At 42.9% G+C, this 17737-nt stretch overlaps 1 protein-coding gene across 1 annotated transcript in view; it reads left to right on the forward strand.

Annotated features, from left to right (window-relative positions):
- The window catches only part of LOC126272086 (hemicentin-1), a 1030571-nt gene that overhangs the window by 30983 nt on the left and 981851 nt on the right, over nt 1-17737 (forward strand). The window lies entirely within an intron of this gene.

Raw genomic sequence — 17737 nt, forward strand, 5'->3', positions numbered from 1 at the left:
TCGGTAGGAAAAGAGATGAGGACGGGCCGGCTGTTGTGGTTGTGGTCTTCAGTCCAGAGGTTGGTTTGATGCAGTTCTCCATGCCACTCTATCCTGTGCAAGCTTCTTCATCTCCAAGTACCTATTGCAACGCACATCCTTCTGAATCTGCCTACAGTATTCGCCTCGTGGTCTTCTCTACGATTTTTATCTCCCCCCCCTCCCCCCCCCCCCCACACACACACTTCTTCCTTCCTGTACTAAATTGGTGATCTCTTGATGTCTCAAAATGTATCCTATCAACCGATCGCGTCTTTTGGTCAAGCAGTGCCACAAATTTATTGTCTTCCCAGTTATGTTCAGTACCTTCTCATTAGTTACATCTACATCTACATGATTACTCTGCAATTCACATTTAAGGGCTTGGCAGAGGTTCATCGAACCACAATCATACTATCTCCCTACCATTCCACTCCCGAACTGCGCGCGGGAAAAACGAACACCTAAACCTTTCTGTTCGAGCTCTGATTTCTCTTTTTTTATTGTGATGATCATTCCTACCTATGTAGGTTGGGCTCAACAAAATATTTTCGCATTCGGAAGAGAAAGTTGGTAACTGAAATTTCGTAAATAGATCTCGCCGCGGCGACGAAAAACGTCTTTGCTTTGGTGACTTCCATCCCAACTCGCGTATCATGTCTCCACATTGTCTCCCCTATTACGTGATAATATAAAACGAGCTGCCCTTTTTTGCACCCTTTCGATGTCCTCCGTCAATCCCACCTGGTAAGGATCCCACATCGCGCAGCAATATTCTAACAGAGGACGAACGAGTGTAGTGTAAGCTGTCTCTTTAGTGGACTTGTTGCATCTTCTAAGTGTCCTGCCAATGAAACGCAACCTTTGGCTCGTCTTCCCCACAATATTATCTATGTGGTCTTTCCGACTGAAGTTGTTGGTTGGTTGGTTGGTTGGTTGGTTTGGGGAAGGAGACCAGACAGCGTAGTCACCAGTCTCATCGGAGTAGGGAAGGAAGTCGGCCGTGCCCTTTCAGAGGAACCATCCCGGCATTTGCCTGGAGTGATTTAGGGAAATCACGGAAAACCTAAATCAGGATGGCCGGACGCGGGATTGAACCGTCGTCCTCCCGAATGCGAGTCCAGTTTCTAACCACTGCGCCACCTCGCTCGGTCAACTGAAGTTGTTCGTAATTTTTACACACAGGTACTTGGTTGAATTGACAGCCTTGAGAATTGTACTATTTATCGAGCAATCGAAATCCAACGGATTTCTTTTGGAACTCATGTGGATCACCTCACACTTTTCGTTATTTAGCGTCAACTGCCACCTGCCGCACCATACAGCACCATACAGCAATCTTTTCTAAATCGCTTTGCAGCTGATACTGGTCTTCGGATGACCTTACTAGACGGTAAATTACAGCATCATCTGCGAACAACCTAAGAGAACTGCTCAGATTGTCACCCAGGTCATTTATATAGATCGTGACGTACCCATCTAATCTTCAGCATTCTTCTATAGCATCACATTTCAAAAGCTTCTATTCTCTTCTTCTCTCAGTTGGTTATCCTCCATATTTTTCTTTCATACATGGTTACACTCCATACAAATACTGTCAGATTAGACTTGCCTGTACGTATATCTATATTTGATGTTAACAAATTTATGTTCTTCATAAACTCTTTTCTCGCCATTGCCAGTCTACATTTTATACCCTCTCTACTTCGGCTATCATCAGTTATTTTTCCGCGAAAAATTGCAGAACTCATCTACTACTTCAAGAGTCTTGTTTCCTAATATAATTCCCTCGGCATCATCTGATTTCATTCGACTTCATTCCATTATCCTTGTTTTGCTTTTGTTAATGTTCAAGACGCTGTCCATTCCTTTCAGCTCCTCTTCTAAGTCATTTGTGTCTCTGACAGAGTTAAAGTGTCATCGGCAAACCTCAAAGCTTTTATTTCTTCTCCATCGATTTTAATTCCTACTCCGAATTTTTCTTTTGTTTCCTTTACTGCTTGCTCAATATACAGATTGAAAAACATCGGGGATAGGGTACAACCTTGTCTCATTCCTTTCCCAACCATTGCTTCCATTTCATGCCCCTCGACTTTTATAACTGCCATCTGGTTTCTGTATTTGACCCCTGCCACCTTCATAATTTGAAACAGGTTATTCCAGTCAACATTGTCAAAAGCTTTCTCTAAGTCTATAAATACTAGAAACATAGGTTTGCCTTTCCTTACTTATAAGATAAGTCGTAGGGTCAGTGTTACCGCACGTGTTCTAACATTTCTACGGAATCCAAGCTGATCTTCCCCGAGGTCGGCTTCTACCAGTTTTTCCATTCGTCTGTAAATAATTCGTGTTAGTATTTTGCAGCCGTGACTTATTAATCTGATAGTTCGGTTATTTTCACAACTGTCGACATCTGCTTTCTTTGGGATTGGAAATATTATATTCTTCTTGAAGTCTGAGAGTATTTCGCCTGTCTCATGCATCTTTCTCACCAGATGGTACAGTTTTGTTAGGGCTGGCTCTCCAAAGGCTATCGGTAGTTCTAATGGGATGTTGTCTACTCCCTGGGCCTTGTTACGAATTAGATCTTTCAGTGCTCTGTCAAATTATTCACGCAGTATTGTACTTTCCATTTCATCGTCATCTACGTTCTCTTCCATTTCCATTAAATTGTCCTCAAGTACATCGCCCTTGTGTAGACTCTCTATGTACTCCTTCCACCTTTCTGCTTTCCTGTTTTTGCTTAGGACGGGTTTTCCGTCTGAGCTCTTGATATTCAAACAAGTCGTTAACTTTTCTCCAAAGGTCTCTTTCATTTTCCTGTAGACAGTATCTATCTTAACTCGAGTGATGTACGCTTCTACATCCGTACATTTGTTCTCCAGGGAACCCTGCTTAGCCATCTTGCACATCTTGTCGGGCTCATTTTTGAGAAACTTGTATTCCTTTTCGCCTGCATTGTTTACTGAATTTTTATATTTTCTTATTTCATCAATTAAATTCAGTATCTCTTTTGTTACCCAAGGATTTCTAGTAGCCCTCGTCTTTTTACCTACTTGATCCTCTGCTGCCTTCACTACTTCATCCCTCAGAGCTACCCATTCTTCTTCTACTGTATTTCTTTCCCCCATTCCTGTCAATTGTTCCCTTATGCTCTCCTTGAAAATCTGTACAACCTCTGGTTTAGTCAATTTATCCAGGTCCCATCTCCTTAAATTCCCACCTTTCTGCAGTTTCTTCAGTTTTAATCTACAGTTCATAACCAATAGATTGTGGTCAGAGTCCACATCTGCCCCTGGAAATGTCTTACAATTTAAAACCTGGTTCCTAAATCTCTATCTTATCATTATATAGTCTATCTTAAACCTTCCATAGTCTCTACGCCTTTTACATGTATACAACTTTCTTTCATGACTCTTTAACCAAGTGTTAGCTATGATTAAGTTATGCTCTGTGCAGAATTCCACTAGGCGGCTTCCACTTTCATTCCTTACACCCAGTTCATATTCACGTGCTACTCTTCCTTCTTCTACAATCGAATTCCAGTTCCCCATGACTACTAAATTTTCGTCTCCCTGAACTACCTGTATAATTTCTTTTATCACATCATACATTTCTTCAATCTCTCCATCATCTGCGGAGCTAGTTGAAATACAAACTTTTACGACTGTGTTAGGCGTGGACCGGCAACTCATACCATATTCTTCTAATTGATTGAAAGTACTGAACCCTTCCCATTGCAACCGAATAATGTTCCATACACAAGGGATAGTTTTAGTCTTGATTATCGCCTAGAAAACTTGGCTAATACTGATAGTCGTTCTGTAAATATTCAGCCTTCAATGCAACACATGATGGATGACTTGACAGAGACTTTGGTCGTAGAAGTCTAAATTTGGAAACATTTCACCTCCAGAATCAGCTGCTTTTCATTTGTAAAATATCTACATCCATACTCCGCAAGCCACCTAACGGTGTGTGGCAGAGGGTACCCTGAGTACCTCTATCGATTCTCCCTTCTATTCCAGTCTCGTATTGTACGTGGAAAGAAGGATTGTCGGTATGCTTCTGTGTGGGCTCTAATCTCTCTGATTTTATCCTCATGATCTCTTCGCGAGATATACGTAGGAGGGAGCAATATACTGCTTGACTCTTCGGTGAAGGTATGTTCTCGAAACTTTAACAAAAGCCCGTACCGAGCTACTGAGCGTCTCTCCTGCAGAGTCTTCCACTGGAGTTTATCTATCATCTCCGTAACGCTTTCGCGATTACTAAATGATCCTGTAACGAAGCGCGCTGCTCTCCGTTGGATCTTCTCTATCTCTTCTATCAACCCTATCTGGTGCGGATCCCACACCGCTGAGCAGTATTCAAGCAGTGGGCGAACAAGCGTACTGTAACCTACTTCCTTTGTTGTCGGATTGCATTTCCTTAGGATTCTTCCAATGAATCTCAGTCTGGCATCTGCTTTACCGACGATCAACTTTATATGATCATTCCATTTTAAATCACTCCTAATGCGTACTCCCAGATAATTTATGGAATTAACTGCTTCCAGTTGCTGACCTGCTATTTTGTAGCTAAATGATAAGGGATCTATTTTTCTATGTATTCGGAGCGCATTACACTCGTCTACATTGAGATTCAATTGACATTCCCTGCGCCATGCGTCAATTCGATGCAGATCCTCCTGCATTTCAGTACAATTTTCCATTGTTGCAACCTCTCGATACACCACAGCATCATCTGCAAAAAGCCTCAGTGAACTTCCGATGTCATCCACCAGGTCATTTATGCATATTGTGAATAGCAACGGTCCTATGACACTCGCCTGCGGCACACCTGAAATCACCCTTACTTCGGAAGACTTCTCTCCATTGAGAATGACGTGCTGCGTTCTGTTATCTAGGACTCCTCAATCCAATCACACAATTGATCTGATAGTCCGTATGCTCTTACTTTGTTCATTAAACGACTGTGGGGAACTGTGTCAAACGCCTTGCGGAAGTCAAGAAAAACGGCGTCTACCTGTGAACCTATGTCTAAGGCCCTCTGAGTCTCGTGGACGTATAGCGCGAGCTGGGTTTCACACGACCGTCTTTTTCGAAACCCATGCTGATTCCTACAGAGTAGATTTCTCGTCTCCAGAAAAGACATTATACTCGAACATAATACGTGTTCCAAAATTCTACAACTGATCGACGTTAGAGATATAGGTCTATAGTTCTGCACATCTGTTCGACGTCCCCTCTTGAAAACGGGGATGACCTGTGCCCTTTTCTAATCCTTTGGAACGCTTCGCTCTTCTAGAGACCTACTGTACACCGCTGCAAGAAGGGGGGCAAGTTCCTTCGCGTACTCTGTGTAAAATCGAACTGGTATCCCATCAGGACCAGCGGCCTTTCCTCTTTTGAGCGATTTTAATTGTTTCTCTATCCCTCTGTCGTCTATTTCGATATCTACCATTTTGTCAACTGTGCGACAATCTAGAGAAGGAAGCACAGTGCAGTCTTCCTCTGTGAAACAGCTTTGGAAGAAGACATTTAGTATTTCGGCCTTTAGTCTGTCATCCTCTGTTTCAGTACCATTTTGGTCACAGAGTGTCTGGACATTTTGTTTTGATCCACCTACCGCTTTGACATAGGACCAAAATTTCTTAGGATTTTCTGCCAAGTCAGTACATAGAACTTTACTTTCGAATTCATTGAAAGCCTCTCGCATAGCCCTCCTCACACTACATTTCGCTTCGCATAATTTTTGTTTGTCTGCAAGGCTTTGGCTATGTTTGTTTGCTGCCGCACAATGGTGCTTTCATTCGAAGAATGAGGAAAAAGCCACTTGTGCGACCGTGTTCTGTTCCAGAATCAGTGGAGATGCTGTTTTGGAGCTCTTCGTGACGCTTTGCCTTCACAGCCTCCCGTAACCTTGTCACGAGATTTTAGTGGGTGGTGGCCAGGATTTCGGCTTGTGGGGCATGCCCGGGCCCGAGTGCCAGGGTTATGGGAGGCTTTTGTAGCAGCGAATTTGTCGAACAAGAAAATTTGAGAAATTGTCTGACCATGTACGGGGGACTATAGTGATAATTCAGAAGTTGTACTCGGTGATTATGCTGATAAGGAACATATGGATCGGCCAAACGCAGCTGCAACATTTCCACTGCTGCCTCCGTTCTGCGGGATTTTTGAATAGGTTTGAGCAGTCGACTACGTCGCTACGTTCACAATGTCGTTCAAGACGTTGAAAACAGATCCAGACTGATTTTCACTTTTTCCGCTATCGGCTCGATTGCCATACGCCTGCCTTCTAGCACCAGGGCTTCCATTTGTCTTGCAGTTCCGGTTCTTCACAGAGAGACGGTCTGCCACTTCGTTCTTCGTCATTCATACTTGTCTGAGCACACTGGAAGCCTCTGCACCACCCACCCACAGCGCCGTATGATGAGGAGTTGTTGCTGTACGATTCCAGCAATTCATTGTGGATTCTTACAGCGTTGTTCCACGTTCGAAATTCAGAAAACGAAGACGTATGATGCTCCACTTAATCAATGGTCTGCGATCTTTTTGGCTCCTCTTTAGGCCTGACCCTTCGTATTATACTGACAAGGGACCACTACTACTCATCATCACGGATTTCGTTCAGATTTATGGTATATGCAGGGGTTGGCGAAACATGAAACTGACAGAAATGTTAACTCCAGATGGCCAAGTGTTCAGAAAAAACAGCATTTTTGGCGCATGTCGGGTGCAGCATGAGTGTAAGTTAACATACTTTCCAGGCAGTGGGTGGCGCAGCGGAAAATACGCTGAATGATAATCCGAGGGCCGTCGGGTCGTGCCTCTATGCGGGACTTTTTTCATTGTTTTAATTTTCAATGTTTACTTTACTTACACTGCAATAAACCCAAATAATGTTCAGTATAGTGTATTTATTAATGTTTTGATGATAGGTGTGAAAAGGAAAGGTCAACGAAAGTTTGGAATAAATTTCTAGGAAGGGGCTGAAGGCGTGCACGAGAATTTCGGATATGTAATTAGATATTTTTATTATTACACCTACTGGGGTGGCATTCATCATAAAAACAGGGCAAGTAGTAATTTGTTTGCATATTGCACACTTTGTAAACGATGCACTTTTACATTTACATGATCATTTTAAGGTGTCTGTAGAAAAACAGACTTGGTTCACATTTAGATACGGTTCTCTCTCATCGGAAAATGTGGTTCCAAACAACGCGTAATGCATTATTTCACCAAGTATTGACAAATAAATATACACTCTAAAACCAAAAAACGACGCGCGACGAACGAATTATCCCAGTGGGACAGAAATCGCTTGATGTGATGTATATGTACAGACATAGAAGTGATTACAATATCATAAAAAAGCCGCGGGGGATTAGCCGATCGCTGTAAGGCGCTGCAGTCATGGACTGTGCGGCTGGTCCCGGCGGAGGTTCGAAACCTCCCTCGGGCATGGGTGTGTGTGTTTGTCCTTAGAATAATTTAGGTTAAGTAATGTGTAAGCTTAGGGACTGATGACCTTAGCAGTTAAGTCCCATAAGATTTCACTCACATTTGATTTTTGTGTGATAAAGATTGGATGATTTATTCAAGAGAAAGAGTTTCGCAGACTGAGCAAGTCAATAACGCTTTAGTCCACCTCTGGCCTTTATGTAAAGAGTCATTCGGCTAGGCATTGATTAATAGAGTTGTTGGATGTCCTCCAAAAGGATATCGTGCCAAATACTGTCCAATTGGCGCGTTAGATCGTCAAAACCCCGAGGTGGTTGGAGGGCCTTACCTATAACGCTCCAAAGGTTCTCATTCGGGAGAGATCCGGCGACCTTGGTGGCCAAGGTAAGGTGTGCGGGCGAGTACTATCTTGTTGTAAGATAGGATGCCTTTCGATGAAGGGAAAAAAAGGGCCTAGAATACCATGCTGCGCTGCGAAATGTGCCACGTATGACAACCAAAAGGATCCTGCAATGAAAAGAAGCGGCATCCCACACTATCATTCCTGCTTGTCGAGACGTATGGCGGGCGAAAGTCAGGTTGTTACTCCATCGCTGTCTGGGGCGTCTTCAGACGCGTACTCGGCCTGGAATAGGATTGTCTTGGGTGATGAGTCCCGCTTCGAATTCAGCTCCGATGACCGGTGAAGACCTGTAAAGCAGTGAAGTATCAACCTGCTTGTCGCCCGCCATGAGGCCAGACAGAAGGGAGTTATGATCTGGGGTGCCATTTGGTTGTCGTCCGCGTACAGGAGTATGTTGACAATATTAGACGCCCAATTTTGCTGCCCTTCATGACAGGCCATCCTGGGCTTAAATTTCAACAAGATAATGCCCGTCCGCCCTCGGCAAGAATTTCTACTGCTTGTCTTCGCGCTTGCCAAACCCTACCTCGGCGGGCAAGGTCACCGGAATTTAGGCCATTTGAGAACGTTTAGAACATTATGGGCAGGACCCTCCAAACAGATTGGGGTTTTGGCGATGTTAACGCCGCAGTGGGACAGCATTTATCACGATATCACTCAGGAGGGCATCCAACAACTCGTATCAATCAGTGCCTGATGACTGCTTGCGTGAGGGCCTGACTTGAACCAGCGCGTTAGTTATTTGCTCAATTTGTGAAGCTCTTCTCCTTGAAGAAATCATCCGCTTTTTCTGAAACTGTAATTATTTGTTTGCACGTACTGTAGATCACATCTACCGATTTCCTTTTCATTCTGATAACCTTCATGGTGATCGGGTTTTTGTCTTAGACCGTATTTTTATGTAGTGTTCTCGGTATGTGGTTTCTTTTTCTCTCTCTCGGTGAGTTGAAAGCAGTTTTGAAGCTTTTTGATCAAATTCTTTACCTGACGTTGAAGTAGTAGTGTTGCACTAGCAACTGCATTTTGTATGTGTGTGTGTCTGTGTCTGTGTCTTTGTTTGGGGAATGGGGAAATATCACTTTAATTCTTCGCGAGTACACGCCTTCTTCACCTTGAAAAATCTCGTCGTGTAATTGTGGATGTGTTTGCCCTCCACAGGAGACAATTAACATCAGTCAAAAATTATTCGTACCTTTATGAAAGTGTTGTCTTAGAGTCCGCTGCTTTGCTCGCATAGATTGTATGATCTGCACAGTGTTTTTGTTTTTCGCTCATCGAATTTATGTGTTGTTATGCCCACTGCCTGTGTGTAAATCTATTCACTATGAAAGCTTTAGTGACGTTTACGTGGCTGCCAGTCTTTGCATAACAGAAGTGTTGCAAAGGGTTTAATTTAATTTCAAGTTGCGAGTTAAAAAAAAAAAAAAAGGAAGAGACAAATCGTTAACGTGATGTCCTGACTGACTTACTGTTTCATAACTGCCCATTTCAAACTGCGAAGGACAGAAAACTAAAATTTGGAGATACTGTTTACATCATTTAAGAAGGGATTTTTCGAAATTCCATCCCTACGGAGGTGAAATATGGGATCAATGTTTTTGTGAAAATATGTTGCTATTAAGGTTATTTTGAACTACGAAAAGCGGTATTTATTTATCGATCAGAAATGAAGAATCTTTAAAGTAGTTATCTAAATATCAACCATTTAGTAGCGCGATTCTTTCTATGAAATACTGCAAAAATGTTTCACTGTTAACAGTGGGGCTACCGCAGTGGCGTTTACGCTTTTCAAATTTTGCGCATATGTTTAGCGTGTACAGTAGTTTAGAAATTCAGTCCCTAAAGGGGTGAAATAGTGGGTGAAAGATTTTTTTGAAAAATATATTTTTAGAGAACTACACAACATTTTAAAGCTGCAGCTATCAAAATTGCTATATGACTTCCCTGTTTCGGTGTTTTTGGGAATTCAACGCCTACGGGGATGAATTAGGTTACGAAAACTTTTATGAAAATATTTCATTGTTGCATAAGAACCGCTTTTTGGTCAGAAATACATTCCGAAACGATCATGCTTTTATGGCATTAATCAGCGTGAAAAATTTAGGTGTTGGAATTTATCAACTAAATCAAAGTAAGCTACTTAACATACACCACGACAAATCGGCTTTATCAGAATTGCATAGAAAAAGAAACGGATCTACAACACGTTAATACTTAAGTAGGAGTAATACATGTTTCTAAAGTTATTATTGTTATAATTACTACTCAAACTAATCATTACTGATGACAAAATAAGTACCTCGTTCAAATTCGATTCCATGTACACAAGTGCCCTTTTAAAATGAGAGAATTGATTACCGAGTGTAAGACTGGCGCTAACAAATATAGAACCACTTACCCGATTTGTCTATATATTATTATTATTATTATTATTATTATTATTATTATCATTATTATTATTATTTACATCGAGACCCTGTAGGAACACGCAAAGCATTCTGCCTCATTTGAACGTTCTTTTTTATCTTCCGCGATTAGCTCATTTTTTCTCCATGGAGACTCTTTCTGTCTTCCACCCACTTTGTCCCTGTTTTCTTTGGGATTTCATTCTCTGACCTGACATTCCACGTGTGCTTCTTGTCCCTGTATACATTTCTGTCTTCAATTTCTATTGGGTCGATTTTCGCTGCTTCTAGGTCCAGTTTGACTAGGGTGATCCATGGTATTGTTGATTTGTCACCTTGTATTCGAAATGATCTCAAATGGAATGATCAGACCACACAAGTAACGGGTAAGGGGATCTCTAGATTGCGGTTTATTGCTAGAATCCTGAAGCGATGCAGTCTTTCAACAAAGAAAATAGCTTACAATACGTTAGTTCGTCCAGTCCTAGAGTACTGTTCGTCTGTATGGGACCCTTACCAGTTGGGTCTGATTCAAGAGATTGAGAAGGTCCAAAGAAGAGCGCCAAGATTGGTGACTAGTACATTTAGCCATCGCGAGAGCGTTAGAAATGTACTAGAAAGTTTGAAGTGGGACACACGTGCAGATAGACGAAGCGCTAAACAGAAGGGGCTGGTCACTAAATTCCGAAATCAAATCTTCATCGAGGATGTAGAGCATATATTATGACAACCAACTTTCAAATCTAGTAATGATCATCATTCAAAGACAAGGGAAATAAGAGCTCGAACTGAGGCGTTTAGACAGTCGTTTTTTCCTCGCGCGATCCGCGAGTGGAACAGAGGGGGAGGGGAAGGGGGAGGGGAATATGACTTTGGCGCGAATAGTGCCCTCCGCCACACACCGCTTGGTGGCTAGCGGAGTATGTATGTAGATGTAGATATGTTAGAATTCTCTTGGTGAGTCGTTTTGGTGCTAGCCTGATGATGTGCCCATAGAACTTCAACCCTCTTTTTCTGACATCTCCTGCTATGTTTGACATCTTTTCTGTAGTTTTCCTAGAGTTTAATCTGTATATCTGTATCCCTCTTCTGCCACCTTTGGGCCAGGAATTTGTACAGTAATGTAAAAATTGGCCGGCCGGAGTTGCCGAGCGGTTCTAGGCGCTACAGTCTGGAACTACGCGACCGCTACGGTCGCAGGTTCGAATTCTGCCTCGGGCATGGATGTGTGTGATGTCCTTAGGTTAGTTAGGTTTAAGTAGTCCTAAGTTCTAGGGGACTTATGACCTCAGCAGTTGAGTCCCATAGCGCTCAGAACCATTTGAACCATGTTTTTTTTGTTGTAAAAATTGAAGATGAAAAAGAAAAAAATGTTTTCTCGTAGGGACTTGAAAATGTTCAAATGTGTGTGAATTCCCAACGGACGAAACTGCTGACGTCATCGGTCCCTAGACTTACATACTACGTAACTAACTTTGGGAGGACTCAAACCTCCGGCGGTATATGGACTCGACCACCGGACATTTCGAGTTATACTTCTGTATCCTTTACGCAGCTCCAACCGCTGCCCTGAAACTACGCCACCACAACAGGCTCATGTCTCGTCCGATACGAACCGAAAATTTAATTTTTTAACGTTTTTCCATCTGGACCTCCTGTCACTTTCAAATGTGGCCAAGCTCTGCTTCATATATTTGGAGGAAGCCGGTGGTGGAGAGTTGGCGTTCCCTCTCGTGATGCGGATGTTCGGGAGCCGGGATCATCGTGCAGCTGGTGGACGGGAGAGCGCTGGTCCGCAGCTGACTTTGAGGCAGCATCTCGGCGCTCCCGGGCGACCTTCGCTGGCGACGTCAAGCCGTAATTAATTAGGGTGGCGAGGGCCGGCCCTCGTGGGCGCCTGCTGCTGCGACCTGTCAGTGTGGGTACCGTGCTGCAACGCGGGCGGCGCCCGCCGGCTCCGGGGGCATTTGCATAACGGCTATGCGCGCTCTCTTTGCAAACGGCTGTTCATTTTGGGTGATTAAGTCAAATTTATACTCTTCTCCGTGCCGTCCAACTTTATTGTCCATAAACTTCGACTCGAGTGAGACTGCCGGAGGTCGCTGTATTACGACTGTCGTATTTCGAGGTGCCGGAGAAGTTCTCCGTCGTTTCCTCGGCATCACTCTTCCCGGGAGCCACAGTTAAGATACACAAATTCCGGCGAAACTTCTTCCCCGACGCCTGCCGTCATCCTTTGATGGTCGGCCTCCTAGTAGAAATCGCTTCTTTGGCAGAGACGACTTCCTGCCGCTGTTGATCTTCGCTAAAATATTTCATCCTTTATGCAAACTCCTAATTGCAGAACGCTGCTACCGCTATTCAGCTAAACGTATGCACAAAAAAGAAAAAACCTAACAGTGAAACATTTTTGCAATTGTTCCATAAAAATTAACACGCTGTTAAATGGCTCATATTGAGAAAATCACTTAAAAGATTCTCGTATTGAAATTCAGTGCCAGTAAACACAAGATCTACACACGAACTCTCAAAACTCTGGCAGAGGATATTTTCCAAATTATCACGCGGTAGGGTGCCTTCCCGTTCTATTCACTTGCACTTCCGATACGACAATTGTCATTTATAATCAAGCGTCAGTCATTTCAGATTTAACATTTCCGTGACTTTCTCCCGTGAGTCAAACAAATCTGTGAACATTCGTGTTGCTTTTCTTTATATATTCAATATATCATGTTGCTCCTGTTTGGTATGGATCCCAAACATCGCACCAATATGCTAGGATGGATCGCGCGGCTGATTTGTAAGCAATCTCTGTTGTACACTGATTGCATTGTCCCTGTATCCTACAACTGCATCGAAATCTTCCATCTGCTCTACGTACGACTGAACCAGTCTCGTCATCCCATTTCATGTTCTTATAAACTACGACAGGTATTTGTAAGAGCTGTAAGATTCCAAACACTGCTAATTGCTATTGTAATTATAGAATACTACGTCTTTTGCTTTCTATTGTGAAGTGTGGTATCTTACAAGAACTTTTAAAGCAAATTTCTTCCCTTTGAACAACTTTCAAATTTAGTCATTATCTGGCTGAATATTTATGCAGATTTTTTCCGATACTACATTATTGATAACTGTCATTAACATGTATGAACAATAACAGACCCAAAACACTTACTCGAATCACGCCTGAATTTACTTCTAAATTAACACTGCTGAAAAAGTGTTTTAAAATGTAGCCCAATGCATGGGCGTAGTTGGTGCAGTCGACAAAGATTTTTATTATCAATTGAAGACATAGAGTCTGTATATGAGTCCTCGATCATTTTACTTTGAGCACTTTTATTTTCACAAGTCCGTCTTGATCACATAGGTTTCTTTCCAGTTTATGACTGACTATTAAAATTTCGTCACCCTACACTATCTGAATAATTTCTTTTATTTGATCATACATTTCATCAATTTCTTCGTCATCTGCATATAAACTTGTACTAATGTAAAAGGTGTGGGCTTCGTATCTATCTTGGCCACAATAATGCGTTCACTATGATGTTTGTAGTAGCTTTTCCTATTCATTATTAAACCTACTCCTGCATTACCTCTATTTGATTTTGTGTTTATAACCCTGTAGTCACCTGACCAAAAGTCTTGTTCCTCCTGCCACCGAACTTCACTAATTCCCACTATATCTAACTTTAACCTATCCATTTCCCTTTTTAAATTTTCCAACCTACCTGCCCGATTAAGGGATCTGACATTCCACGCTCCGATCCGTAGAACGCCAGTTTTCTTTCTCCTGATAACGACATCCTCTTGAGTAGTCCCCGCCCGGAGATCCGAATGGGGGATTATTTTACCTCCGGAATGTTTTACCCAAGAGGACGACATCATCATTAATCATACAGTAAAGCTGCATGCCGTCGGGAAAAATTACGGCCGTAGTGTCTCCTTGCTTTCAGCCGTTCGCAGTACCTGCACAGCAAGGCCGTTTTGGTTATTGTTACAAGGCCATATCAGTCAATCATCCAGACTGTTGCCCCTGCAACTACTGAAAAGGCTGCTGCCCCTCTTCAGGAACCACACGTTTGTCTGGCTTCTCAACAGATACCCCTCCGTTGTGGTTGCACCTACGGTACGGCTATGTGTATCGCTGAGGCACGCAAGTCTCCCCACCAACGGCAAGATCCATGGTTCATGGGGGGAGGTATGTACATTTTAGGTTAGGGTATTTAATAAGAAATCTCTTCCATTCATTACACTGTAGGCCCTACTCTTGATTGTTTCTTCTTCTCCGACACATCCCGAATGTGAAATTTGATTTCAAGGAGTAGAGATACAGCTTTTATTTTACGTCAGCATGTTTCCCCCCCCCCCCCCCACCCCTTCCATCCCCCCACCCCCCTCCACCATTCATTGACCAAAACGCGACAGTCGTTATTTTGAAAGAATAAGTCTCAGCTCAAATAAATATGAAAGTAATGCAAATTTACAACGAATGTCTTTCTTGTATTATTGAATGGTACATATATAACTTAGATGGATTGGACACGTGACCCGGAATCCCGCGACTAAATTTTTTGACAACTTCATAGAGAAGGAAATCCTATGGGTGAGGGACTGCGAAATTAAATGACAAGACAGAGCCACTTACAAGATCAATGTGGACTAAGAAGTTAAGCTCTTTCAGTGGTTGTTACTAATGTTGAACGTAATTAGTTGTTCAGAAAAATATTATCTCTTTCTGTGGAGTAGTGTTACTGTATTGCCTGGTTAGAAATAGTGTGCTAAACACACATTCCTCCAGACTAACGTCCAGTGACACCATGTGGCTGTACCAAGCATACCGCAACGGTCAGCTGGCACGGTGCCGTTTTCACACCCAAACCTCCAGATGTCAGACATTCAAGTCGTTGCCAAACTTTGTATGCCGATAGAGTATTAACCAAAACTTCGATTAAGCTCATACTGTTGTCCAGTAAAACATGTGTAATCGGTAGTCAAGAGTATCACCAGAGTGCGGAGCACCGCAGCTTTGAGTGACTGAATTGCAGCTCTTGCCTGAGTGAGAAGGTAAAACGTTCGGTCGTTGTACCTTAAGTCCCTCGTTCGACCCCCACTGTTGACAATTTCTTTTAGCTGTTTCCGCGTAAAACTGTTACATGGGAGAACTTTCCTGAGTTTGCAGCTACGTTCTTTGGTCTGTCTGATTCCTCTTCGTTAGTTGAAAGTTTCATCGTTAGATGGACGTTACTCACTTATTATTGATCTTATTATTTTCGTTAATATTATTTATTGTTATTACTTTTACTTCCGCACATGTGATGCAACTGTTTCTTTCCAGAATGAGATTTTCACTCTGCAGCGAACTGTGCGCTGATATGAAATATCCTGGCAGATTAAAACTGTGAGCCCGACCGAGACATCGAACTCGGGACTTTTGCCTTTCGCGGGCGAGTACTCTAACACCTGAGCTACCCAAGCACCACTGACGCCCCGTACTCACAGCTTTACTTCTGCCAGTACCTCGTTTTCTACCTTCCAAACTTCTCAGAACATCCCCCTGATTGTGGCTAAGCCCTGTCGCCGCATTATCCTTTATTCCAGGCGTGCTAGTTCTGCAAGGTTCGCAGAAGAGCTTTTGTGAAGTTTTGAAGGTAGGAGACGAGGTAGTAACATGAATAAAGCTGTGAGGAGGGGGCATGAGTCGTGCTTGGGTAGCTCAGATGGAAGAGCACTTGCCCGCAGAAGGCAAAGGTCCCGACTTAGCGTCTCAGCCCGGTACACAGTTTTAATCTGCCAGGAAGTTTCATAACTGTTTCTTTATTTTTCTGTTCTGGTTGTGGACTCTGTGAAACGAAAAAAGTACTCTATAGGTTTACTACTTTCAAAGAAACGAGGGGAAAGCTAAGCGAACATTGCTGTAAACTCCAAGTAGCCATTTTCCACGTCATAAACACGTTGCATCAAAAACAATTCCACGCATAATACAGTAAAAGAATTTTTTTTTCGTCGTTGCGGTTTGACCTCGGATCTTTAATAAGAGGATCTAACACACTGCCAACTTCGCCATGGAAGCAACATTCGTTAAGTATTCACAGTTATGCTTTTCATGTTCTCTGTAGTCCTGGTGTGATGCCCATTCTGTTGGACAGGAGCACATACAACCACCAAAATCGGAGTTTTATATCGTGCGGATGGACGTGCATGGGTGTAGAGACAATCTCATGAATACATTGACCCTGCGTGTCAGCAAGGGAGTGTTCAACCTGGTGGAGGCCGCATAATGGTGAGGGGTGTGTACAACTGGAGTGATATGGGACCCCTGATACGTCTAGATACGACTGTGACAGATGACACGTACGTAGGCATCCTGTCTGATCACCTACATCCATTCATGTCCATGTGACACCCCATACGACCCAAATTCCTACAGGTACACTCTTCTGAGTTTAAACACTTCCACTGTCCACCAAACTCCCCAGATATGAGCATCATTGAGCATATCTGGGATGCTTTGCAGCATGCTGTTCTGAAGAGATCTCTAACCCCTCGCACTCTTACGGATGTATGGAGAGCCATGGAGGATTCATGGTGTCAGCTTCAGACATTAATCTAGTTCATGTCACGTCCTGTTACGGCACTTCTGCGGGCTCGCGGGGGCTCTACGCGATATTATGGAGGAGTACCAGTTTTCTTGGCTCTTCAGTGTATTTTTACACTAGCTGACCCGGCGAACTCTGTTCCGCCTTAAAGCCAATAAATAATCAGATTTTGGATGTTAAGTTCAATTTTTTATTAGGAAACACAAATAAAAAATGAAGTATTTTATGATTCTTTATTCTTAATGTTTTTTGGTGCATAGCTTCCATTCTTCAATTAAATACCTTTTGATACACGACATTTTTTGTTGCATTATCAGGCGCAACAGCAAACAACGCAGATGGTCTTCCGACCCGTGAACATGCCACATATAATTGACAATGTGAGAAACATGGATATTCCAGATTTAAACCACAAACATTCAAGGATTGGCCTTGTGATTTGTTAATGGTCATGGCGAATACAAGACTGAGCAGAAATTGAAGTCTTTTAAACTCAAACGGCATATCGGTTGGGATCATCGGGATCCTCGTAATGAAAACTGCCCCAAATGAGGTCATTTGGAAACCACTACTGTATTTTTGGGTGTTCGCAAGAAAATGACGCGATTCGGGTGTTTCGCCACGAAGCAATGAATGCAATGGCGCAGGTGGCGGAGCCAATAACGGAAATTTCACTTTCGCACTAAGGCAGCACAATCCGTGCGTTTCTCCGGAAAACTTCGATGCGCCACAATACTCGCAAACAACGTCCAGCGGCCCAAGCAGTAATCAGTGCTGCAATCGTATCTAAACGCTACTCGATTCAAATCATTACGTGATAAATCTCTTCTTGTGCGT

This window comes from Schistocerca gregaria, chromosome 5, assembly GCF_023897955.1.
Source record: "Schistocerca gregaria isolate iqSchGreg1 chromosome 5, iqSchGreg1.2, whole genome shotgun sequence".
In the NCBI taxonomy this organism is placed as follows: domain Eukaryota; kingdom Metazoa; phylum Arthropoda; class Insecta; order Orthoptera; family Acrididae; genus Schistocerca; species Schistocerca gregaria.